Source organism: Protopterus annectens, chromosome 4.part1 (assembly GCF_019279795.1).
Source record: "Protopterus annectens isolate FY-2018-M chromosome 4.part1, PAN1.0, whole genome shotgun sequence".
In the NCBI taxonomy this organism is placed as follows: Eukaryota; Metazoa; Chordata; order Ceratodontiformes; family Protopteridae; genus Protopterus; species Protopterus annectens.
The window spans coordinates 1,003,720,644-1,003,730,643 of record NC_056734.1 but is presented as its reverse complement, the minus strand read 5'-3'; the positions used below and the strand labels follow the sequence as shown (position 1 = coordinate 1,003,730,643).

At 42.0% G+C, this 10,000-nt stretch overlaps 1 protein-coding gene across 1 annotated transcript in view; it reads right to left on the bottom strand.

The window, feature by feature from the left end:
• Window positions 1-10,000, bottom strand: part of DLG1 (discs large MAGUK scaffold protein 1) — a 3,205,960-nt gene that overhangs the window by 3,184,580 nt on the left and 11,380 nt on the right. The window lies entirely within an intron of this gene.

Genomic DNA, 10,000 nt, shown 5'->3' with positions numbered 1-10,000 from the left:
AGGACTGAACCTTGTGGGACAACACATGTGACAGGGAGTGGGGGGGTAGGGAATTGCCTCATTTGACAGATTGTGACCAGTTGTTTAGGTAACTGTTAAATCATTTTAGGGTGGAGTCATCGAGGTCGAGTTCTGCCAGGCAGGTGAGGTGTTTGCTATGGGAAACTGTATCAAATGGCTTGGATAGGTCTAAGAAGGTGTCAAAGACCAGCTTCCCTTGGTTTCTATGCAAGTTTATGGTATTGGAGAAGTTCATTAGAGCAGTGTTGGTGCTATGGGAAGGTCTGAATCCATGTTGCGTTTTAGTTAGGTTGTTAGTTAACAGATGGGTAAGGATTTGGTGGTGGATACATTTTTCTATTATTTTTGAGAGGGGTGATAGGATAGCAATGGGACTGTAGTTGGAGATATCAGTAGATGGACCTCCCCTGTGGAGAGGGATGATATACAAGGTTTTCCATAATGAAGGAATAGAATGCAAGGAGATAGATCTGTTAATGAGTAGGGAGATGAGTAGGCAATGGCCTTGGATGCAATTTGGAGATATTGAGCTGGGAGACTGTCGACAGCTAGGGTGGTAGGTTTGAGTTTAGCTAAGAGATTTTGAATGATTGTAGTTGGAACTGGGATAAAAGTGAAGGGGGTGGAGTTAGTCTGGTAGTTTAAGGGTTGATGTTGGGTCATGTATGATATTGCACTTACCAGGTTCAGTATTGAAGAGGTAAAGTAGTTATTAAAACTAGAGGCTATGTGTGTATCGGTACCTATGATATCTGGGGGTGGTGTGGTGGCTTTACCAGGCTGGAGGATGTTGTTCCCTGCAGCCCAGAATTTCTGTGAGTTGTTGTCATGTTTACTTTGTAGGGAAATACAGTAGTGTTTCTTGTCCAACCTAACCTGCTTTGTTGCTTTATTTCTGAGCTCAGCAAAGCTTTGCCTAGTTACGGGAGTTTTGTATTTTTGCCAAGTTATCCAAGCTTTGTCTGTAGTCTTGAGTAAGATTTCTGTGATATATTTATTTTAGTATCCACATCTTTTCTTTTGAATCTAGTATTTTATGTTTCTTTATTGTAGTAATAGTCACCCAAAACTTTATCTATCCCAACAAAAATGGGATATGCTCCTCTACGATCTACCTGGTGCTTATATAAAGCACTACGAGTTCTTTTACAGTTTATGTCGATAACATGAAAGGCTATCCTATTGTTTACACGGTCTAGAAGTCTGCCCAATATAAAAAGCACCACACTTACATACTGCCATATAGATAATCCAGTCAGTATTACATGTGATTGAAACCCTAATATCATAAACTCTAGTGGTGTTAACAGATGTGAAGGACTTAGTTTTAGACACTACCTTGCAGTATACACAATTCACACAGAATGTGCTTCCTCTCATATATTCTCTGTGTTGTTTTATTCATAAAGGAAGCTTTTTTTATGTTTATTAAGATATTCTCCTAAGTTTTTCCCCGGCGGTAGCCAAAATTACAATGGTCATCCACTACCTGTTCAAAAAAGGGGTCATTTTTTAAAACAGACCAATGTTTTTCTACAATTGGTTTTATTTTTAATGTATTGGTGCCATAGGTAGTGATGAATCTCAATTTATCCACTGTCTTAAGGTCCTTCACATTTAACTGTACTTAACAACCTACTTCTATCCTGTGTTCTACCCTGTTCAAGGGCACTGGAGACCAATCTACTATCATAACCCCTATGTATGAATCTATCATGCATATCTGCTGCCTCTTTTTCAAAATCTTGTTGTCTACTACAGAGGCGCTTTAGCCCAACAAATTGTGCTTTTGGTATATTTTTAGCTATACGTCTAGGGTGGCAACTTTTAGCTTCCAATATTGAATTTTTTGTAGAAAGTTTTCTGAACATACTTGTTACTACTGTTTCATCAATCAATTTAGTAACATTGACATCTAAAAAGTCAATATTAAATTGTTCTATCTTACTGGTAAATTGTATCCCAAAACTATTATCAATCAAATAATTAATAAATTCATACCATTTTTCAATGGTCCCCACCCAGACACACCAACAATTGTCTACATGCAATATTCATTTTGTTAATGCTAACTTTGTCACATCTTTCACACTGAAGTACATTGAACATTCTACTGGTATAATCATCCTCATCCATAAAGATAAGACCACCGCCTTTATCTGGCTTCATGATCCTAAATCTACATACTTTTAACATTTTATGAAATTCAAACTCATCCTTTGACATGTTAAAGTTATGTAAATATTTCTACTTAAAACATTTCTGATATCCATTTCACATATACTTTCAAATGTCATGAGAGTTTCATTGCATATAAACAATATGTGTGACATGCCCTCTTGCTGTAGAACAGCATACATTTGCGTGATTACTATTAAACTATGCCAGCACCATGAACGCCAATACTGTTTGGTTCACCGAAAATACACAAAAATTTGGCAAATCCTACTTTTAGACCAATTGTGGATGGCAGGAAATCTATTACATATGCCTGCGCAAAATTTATAGATAGTAAACTCAAACCCATAATTAGTAATGATCCACAAATATGCAAAGATTGGTGGGATTTCTTGAATAATATGAATGGCCTGGAATTTTGTAGTGATATCAACTTTCTTACTGTGGACATAGTAGATTTATATACAGTTATCCCTCAAAAAACAGGTCTTAAATGGGTAAGAGAATTGCTTATTTCACATAGGGTAGAACATAACGAAATTAATCTGAAACTTTACTGGATGTGCTGATTAATAACTTTACGTTGTTTGATAAACAGATCTACCTGCAAAAAACAGGGGGTGGAGATGGGGTCCCCCTGTGAGGGAGCCTTTGCCAACTGTGTTATGGTGTTTTGGGAAAGAATTTGCGTTCAATCATTTTATGTTTAAGGAAAATGTGGTCTGGTACACTAGATACCAGGATGATATGTTTTTCATACAGAAAGGTACAAAAGATTCTGCTATGGAATTTATAGCTAGCATTTCCAAATATACATAGTTCCTTAGGTTTACATACCAGTTTGACAGCAATACCATACACTTTTTGGAAGCGAGGCTTACCAAGGATAGAACTTTTAATAGGTATAAAACAACCATATTTAGAAAGTCTATCTATTCTAATGCATTTTTACATTTTAGCAGTAGCCACCCTTACCATCAAAAAAGAGCAGTGGTAAAAGGTCAGTTAGTAAGGGCATCTAGGATGGTTTCCTCGGATGATGATGTCTTACAAAAATGTATTAACCTGAAGGGTATGTTTGTCCACAGGCTATCCCCCAATATTGTTTGAGCATATTTGGGAAGAAGTAAAAATGAAAAGAGATAATGGACACTTCAAACCCATTTTAAGTAAAGGATTTTTAGCTCAAGGGAACCCATTGGAGACAAATGAGGTAGACAGGCCCACCCAACAGGAAGACAGAATTAGTTGTATAACCACTTTTTCTATAGATGTAAATGTTGTATAAAGTACAGTTTTGTACCTACCATAAATGTAGATGTTAGAGTGCTAATACAGCTGCAGTCATAACAGATGGGTTATCCTGCCGTCAGGCGGGTCCCCGGTCGGCCGAATTCCAAAGTCTACGTCCGGCGTCGGTTGTCGTCGCTTCTTCCCTGACGTCAGTGCGACAGGGGTATAAAAGAACCAGCCGACGCCATCTTCTTCAGTTTTTCTTGCCCCAGATGTCAGGTGCCCCCAGAAGGAAGGCAAAACATAAACTTATGTAATAATGCAATATAGAATAATCAAAAAACAGTAGTTTGCAAGCAAATACACCATAAAAGAATACCCCAGTCAGGTTGTATGAGAAGGTGTTTGTCATAAGGCCTGTCCCAAGAGGGGATGGAGGGAGGGAAACCTGGACTGCAGCTGTATTAGCACTCGAACATCTACATTTATGGTGGGTACAAAACTGTACTATGTTCATCGTGCATACAGCTGTAGTCATAACAGATGGGTAGAATCCCAAAGCTAAAAAGGGGTGGCAGGCACTAAGTGGAACTAGGAGGAGCAAGGATGCCCTGCAAGACTGCTGTGGCAAAGCCCGCTCTAGATTTAGAGTAAAGTGAAAGGTGATAGTGCTTGGAGAAAGTGTGCACAGAACTCCAAATGGCTGCTTCCAAAATGTCCTTGGTAGGAACCCCCCCTGAGGAAAGCTGCAGAGGTAGCTGTGGCCCTTGTGGAGTGGGATCTGATGCTTGAAGGCACAGTTTTTCCATGAAATGAGTAACAAAAGCGTATGCAGTGGGCTATCCATTTTGAGATAGTCCGTTTGGAGATAGCCTTTCCTTGAGCACCTGTAGCATAGGACACAAAGAGTTGCTCGGATTTTCTGAATGGCTTTGTCCTGTCCAAATAATAACGAAGTTGTCTGTGATTGTCCAAGGAATGTAGTAGTCTTTCCCCTTTGTTTTGTGGGTTAGGGTAAAAGGTAGGTAAGTGGATAGTCTGATTCAAGGCTACACTGGATACTACCTTTGGTATAAAGGAAGGGTTGGTTCGCAAGGAAACTCTGTTCTGATGGAAAATGATGAAAGGTTTCACAGCCATGAGGGCCTGTAGTTCCGAAACCCTGCGTGCTGAGGTGATAGCCAGAAGGAAGGCTGATTTCCATGACAAATATTGCAGTTCTGTTGAAGCAGCTGGCTCAAATGGAGGCAGGGTCAGCTTTTCCAAAATTAAGTTGAGGTCCCAAGCAGGTACTGCTGGTTTCCCTGGGGGTTTTATATTCTTAGCCCCTCTGAGGAACTGTCTTAAGAGAGGATGAGAGAATAAAGGAGGATCTGTGTTGTATTGTGCAGAAATGGCTGAAGCATGGATCTTGATGGAGGAGAAGGAAAGTCCACTGTTTAACATCTCAGCTAGGTACTGTAATATTCGAGGTAAATTTATTACCCAAGGATTCTGGCCCTTTTTCTGATTCCAGGCACAAAACCATTTCCATTTGGCGGAGTAGGCTTTTCTAGTAGAAGGTCTTCTGGCCTCCAAGATGACCTCCTGCACCTCCTTGGAGAGAAGGGTCTGTTGGGAAATCAAGGGATTCTCCATGTGGCTAGATTGAGGGTTTTCAGCTGACTGTGAAGAGTTTTGAAGTTGTGCTGGGACAACAGAAGAGGCACTAGAGGCAGGATCCATGGTGGGGAATGCGTCAGGCTCTTCAGGAGTGGATACCAGTGTTGTCTTGACCAGTCTGGAGCAATGAGAATCATGTTTGGCCTCTCTGCTCTGGCTTTTAATAGAAATTTGGGCAGCAGAGGAAGAGGTGGAAAGGCATAGATTGTCAATGTTGTCCAATTGAAAGAAAGTGCGTCCACTTTCCAGGCCTGTGGATGATAGGTCCTTGAGAAAAAAATTTTCAGTTGGTAATTTCTGTGGGTAGCAAAGAGATCTATGTCTGGCTGTCCCCATGCCTGAGTTATCTTTCCGAAAACTTGATGATGCAACTTCCATTCGTGTGGATCTGTCATATTTCTGCTTAGGCTGTCTGCCAGTGTGTTTTCCTTCCCTGGCAGGAATTGTGCTTGAAGTTGGATTTGCAATTCCAGAGCCGTGTTCCAAAGGGACATGGCTAGTCTGCACAGGGGATATGAATGAGTTCCTCCCCATTTGTTTATGTACCACATCACTGTGGTGTTGTCTGTCCTTATCAATAGCTGGCCTGCATGCAGTAGGTCTTTGAAGGCCATAATAGCATTTTGCACTGCTAGCATTTCCTTTTGATTGATGTGTAGGTGCTTCTCTTTTTGGGACCATTTTCCCTGAATGCACTGATCTATCATGTGCGCCCCCCAGGCATAGTCCGAGGCGTCTGTTGTGATGATTTGATTTGCTTGAGGTATGCAGAAGGGGAGACCTATGTTTCTTCAGCATGCTTGAGCCCACCACAGAAATTCCTTTTGAAGACATGGAATGAGTGGTATAATTGTTTCCAAACTGTGGCTGTGTTGAGACCATAAGTTTTTTAGGTACCACTGAAGTTTCCTCATATGCAGCTTTGCACATGGGATCAGCAGGATGAAAGATGCCATGAATCCCAGAGCCTGCAGGACTTTCCTTGCAGTCAGCCTGGTGAAGGCTGCCATTTTGCTGAAGTATTGAGATAGTTGCCCTTGCTTCTCTGGCGTGAGGTAGGCCATCTGGGTGTTTGTATTCAAGCTGGCACCCAGGAAAATAATTGTTTGAGAGGGTATTAGTTTTGATTTATTTTTGTTGACTGTGTATCCCAGAAAGTTCAACAGTTTTATTACAAATGCCAGGTGTTTCAGAAGTATGTGCTTGCTGTCCGCTTGGATCAGGCAGTCGTCCAGATATGGGTATATTTGTATCCCTTGAAGTCTGCAGAAGGCAATTATTGATGCCAGGCATTTCGTAAACACTCTGGGCGCAGTAGATAAGCCAAAGGGCAATGCAGAAAATTGATAATGGGTTGAACCTGCAAGAAATCTGAGGTATCTTCTGCAATCTTGTCTGATAGGGACATGCAGGTATGCCTCCTTGAGGTCCAATGTTACCAGCCAAGACTCCTTGCCCAGCATGGGAAGAAGCTGCTGTAATGTGAGCATCTTGAATTTTGGTACGAGTAAATATGTGTTTAGGATGGATAGATCTAAAATAGGTCTCCAATCTTTGTCCTTCCTTGGTACCAGGAATAGTCTGGAATAAAAACCTTGACCTTGTTCTTTCGCAGGTACCTCTTGAATAGCTTTCATGTCCATGAGAGCTGAAATTTGTTTTTGTGCCTCTGCCCTTTGATTTTATGGCAGGTTTGGCATGCCTCTCATTTTTGGAAGGGTGTGAAAGTGGAATCTGTAGCCTCTGTCTATAATGTCCAGGATCCATTTGTCGTTTGTGACAATATGCCAATTTTTTGAAAATAATGCCAGTTTCCCTCCTAAAGGTGCTGCCATTAAAGCTTTGCTTGGCATGCAAAGGGGAAAGTCATTGTGTCTGCTTTCTGAATGACTGTGATCTATCTTCTCCACCCCTTGGGGTAGGTGCTTGCCATTGTCTGGCTCTGAATGATCCTTGAGATTGGCCTCTACCCCTCAGGTGCCTGTATCTGCCTCTTTGAAGTCTGTCCGTGGCTGGAAAGGACCAATTTTTTTGAAGGCCAGTTTCTGCTGAAACGTGGAGGTTGCACCTGTAGGAAATCTTTCACTGTTTGCATTGATCTTGCCTTTTCCTCCATTTTCTTTAGTACCTCCTCAGCTTTAACACCAAACAATACATCTTTTTGAAGAGGTGCATCTAGTAATTTAGCTTTGACATGATCTGGTAAGGTTTGCTCTTTGAGCCAAGCATGTCTACATATGACAGACCCAGCAGCTCTACACGAGGCCTCTAAAGCATCAAAACCACACTGCAAGGTACGTTTACCCACTTGCTCTGCACTATGCAACAAATCCTGTAACTCTTTTAAATCTGGTTGCTCAGGTTGTGTCATTTTGCTTTTCAACTGAGATAACAAAAACTGCTGATACTTTAACGTATGGAACTGACAGTTTAATGCCCTCATGGTTAAAGTGGCTGAGGTGTACACCTTTTTCCCCCACCTTTCTAAAGCTCTGGAATCTCTCTCTGAAGGTAATGGGTTTTTAGCAGTAGAGGCCTTAATTCCCTTGGGACCCTATGAAATAGTTTCTGGGTCAGCAGCATGGCTTTTGTATAGGAAATGGTGTGAATCAGGAACCCGGTAATACCCGTCAGGTTTAACAGGAGCTGGAGGTAAAGAATCTGGGTTGAGGCTGGCTTCTGTGTACACATCATCTAATATATCTAAGGCAGGAGGGATAGCCAGAGGCCTGTGCTGAGGAAGCAAGAGAAAATCCTTGAGCCTTTTCTTGGAATCTGAGTAATCTTGGCCTTCCCAGTGAAAGTGTTCCCTCAAGGTATGTAGGGTTTCCCCAAAAGAATAGTCCTCAGGGGGGGAGACCGAGGGAATGGACTCCTCAGCATCAGAGTCTTCAAAAGGGGAATATGAATATTCCTGGTCCTCAGAATGTTCTGAGGTAATAGAGGCTTGATCTGAGGAAGGGTAGTCTTCCTCCAATCTGGGCCTTTTGTCCGAGGGGGGTTGAGAACCCCTGATAAGAGTAATCAAATCCTCAGCCATTTTGAGCATCTGTTTTTTAGGCATGGGGCCTTGAGAGGGGGTCTGTGGTCCTTGTGTTTTAGTTTTCATGGCTGCTTTAGATTTTGTGAAAGCCTTAATGGAAAAGGAGGAAGGCCTGAAGACACCTTGAGAAGTGGCAGGCCTGTCTAAACTCTTGAGTTTCCCCAAGAGTGGCGTCGGTATCTGTAGTCGGAATGGGGGATGAGGAGCCTGCGACCTCGGGCACAGGAGACACCGGTAATGAAGCGTCATCAGTACTCAGGGGTTGCATAGGTGCCTCACTGAGAACTGAAGCACCGGTAGTCGGCTTTAGCGTGGTGTCGGTAGAAGTCGCGGACCTCGTATGTCAGTCCTTATCTTTGCGTCTTTTACTCAAAACTGGAGTCGGAGTATCCGACGACATAATGTAATTAAATTTTTTACCAAAATAGTGGTGGGCGAACTCCGCCCGATGCTTAATAGTGCGTTTGTTGAATCTAGCACAAAAACGGCAGGCCGAGACGTCGTGGTCTGGGCCTAAGGAAGGAAGGAATACAGAAAGAATGGAAATCCTTATGCGGTATTTGCTTCCCACATGAAATGCAATTATTAACTTTGTCTGACATCGGTCTGAGGCAAGAAAAGTTTCCCCAACGGGGTACTTGGCTTTCAAGAAAACTTCGGCTGAAATATTTTCATAAATCTCAGGAGCTGGCCGACCAGCACTTGCGAACTGCTTCTGCTTCGGGCACCGTGCGGCAAGAAAGACTGGGGAAGATGGCGTCGACTGACGTTCTTTTATACCCCTGCCACACTGACGTCAGGGAAGAAGCAATGACAACCAACGCCGGACCTAGACTTTGGAATTTCACCGACCGAGGACCCGCCTGACGGCAGGATAACCCATCTGTTATGACTGCAGCTGTATGCACGATGAACATCCACTTTTTCTATAGATGTAAATGTAATCATACAGACCTTGCATAAAAATTGGCCTTTGTTACAAGATTCAAATATCAGGAAAAAGGTAGGTAATAGCCCATATGTGGTATACAGAAGAGGCTTTAATTTGGGGTCCATATTAGAACACAAACATTTGAAATGTTGAGTGTTCTAATATCGACCCGTTTTCAGTGAATGCTGAAAATATCGAAGAAACAGAAAACCAAAATTTTTCCCCTGGGAAAAAAAATTTGGTTGTCCGTTTCTGTTGCTTTGGTATTTTCAGCCCTCTGGTGGAAAGTTACAGGTCGGGTTCAGGTAAGTCTGCGATTGTGTGGACGTGTGGGTTAGGGCAGGTTAGGCGAGTTAGTGTTAGGGCGTGGGCGATAGTGACGGACCTTAGGGTTAGGATTTCGGTTAAGGTAAGTGGACAGTTAGTGATGTATGTATAGTTCAGTGTAGGGTTAGGTGTAAGCGTTTAGGTGTGTGTGTGTGTATGTTTTGGAACAGCAAATTTTTTCCCTAGGAAAAAAATTTGCTTTTCTGAATGTTCGATGTTTTGTATTTTCGATTGCTAGGGTTCGATATTACAACACTCGACATTTTGAATGTTCGGTGTTCTAATATAGACCCCTTAATGTGAAAGCGATACTTGAATGTAAGAATATGACTAGGGCTAAGAATAACGGTTGGGCCATGAATAAATGTGGAAGATGTCAGCAGTGTCAATACATACATACAGGGAGTAGATTTACCATAAAAGAAAAGGATTATAACATCCATAGTAAATTTAATTGCGACACAGCAAGTGTGGTATACACTGCAATATGTCAGCTGTATCCTAGTTACTACGTTGAAAAAACAGAGCAAGCCCTTATGCAAAGAGTATATGAACATCAATATCACATTAGTAAGGGTACCACCACAAATGCCCTAGCTAGAAAT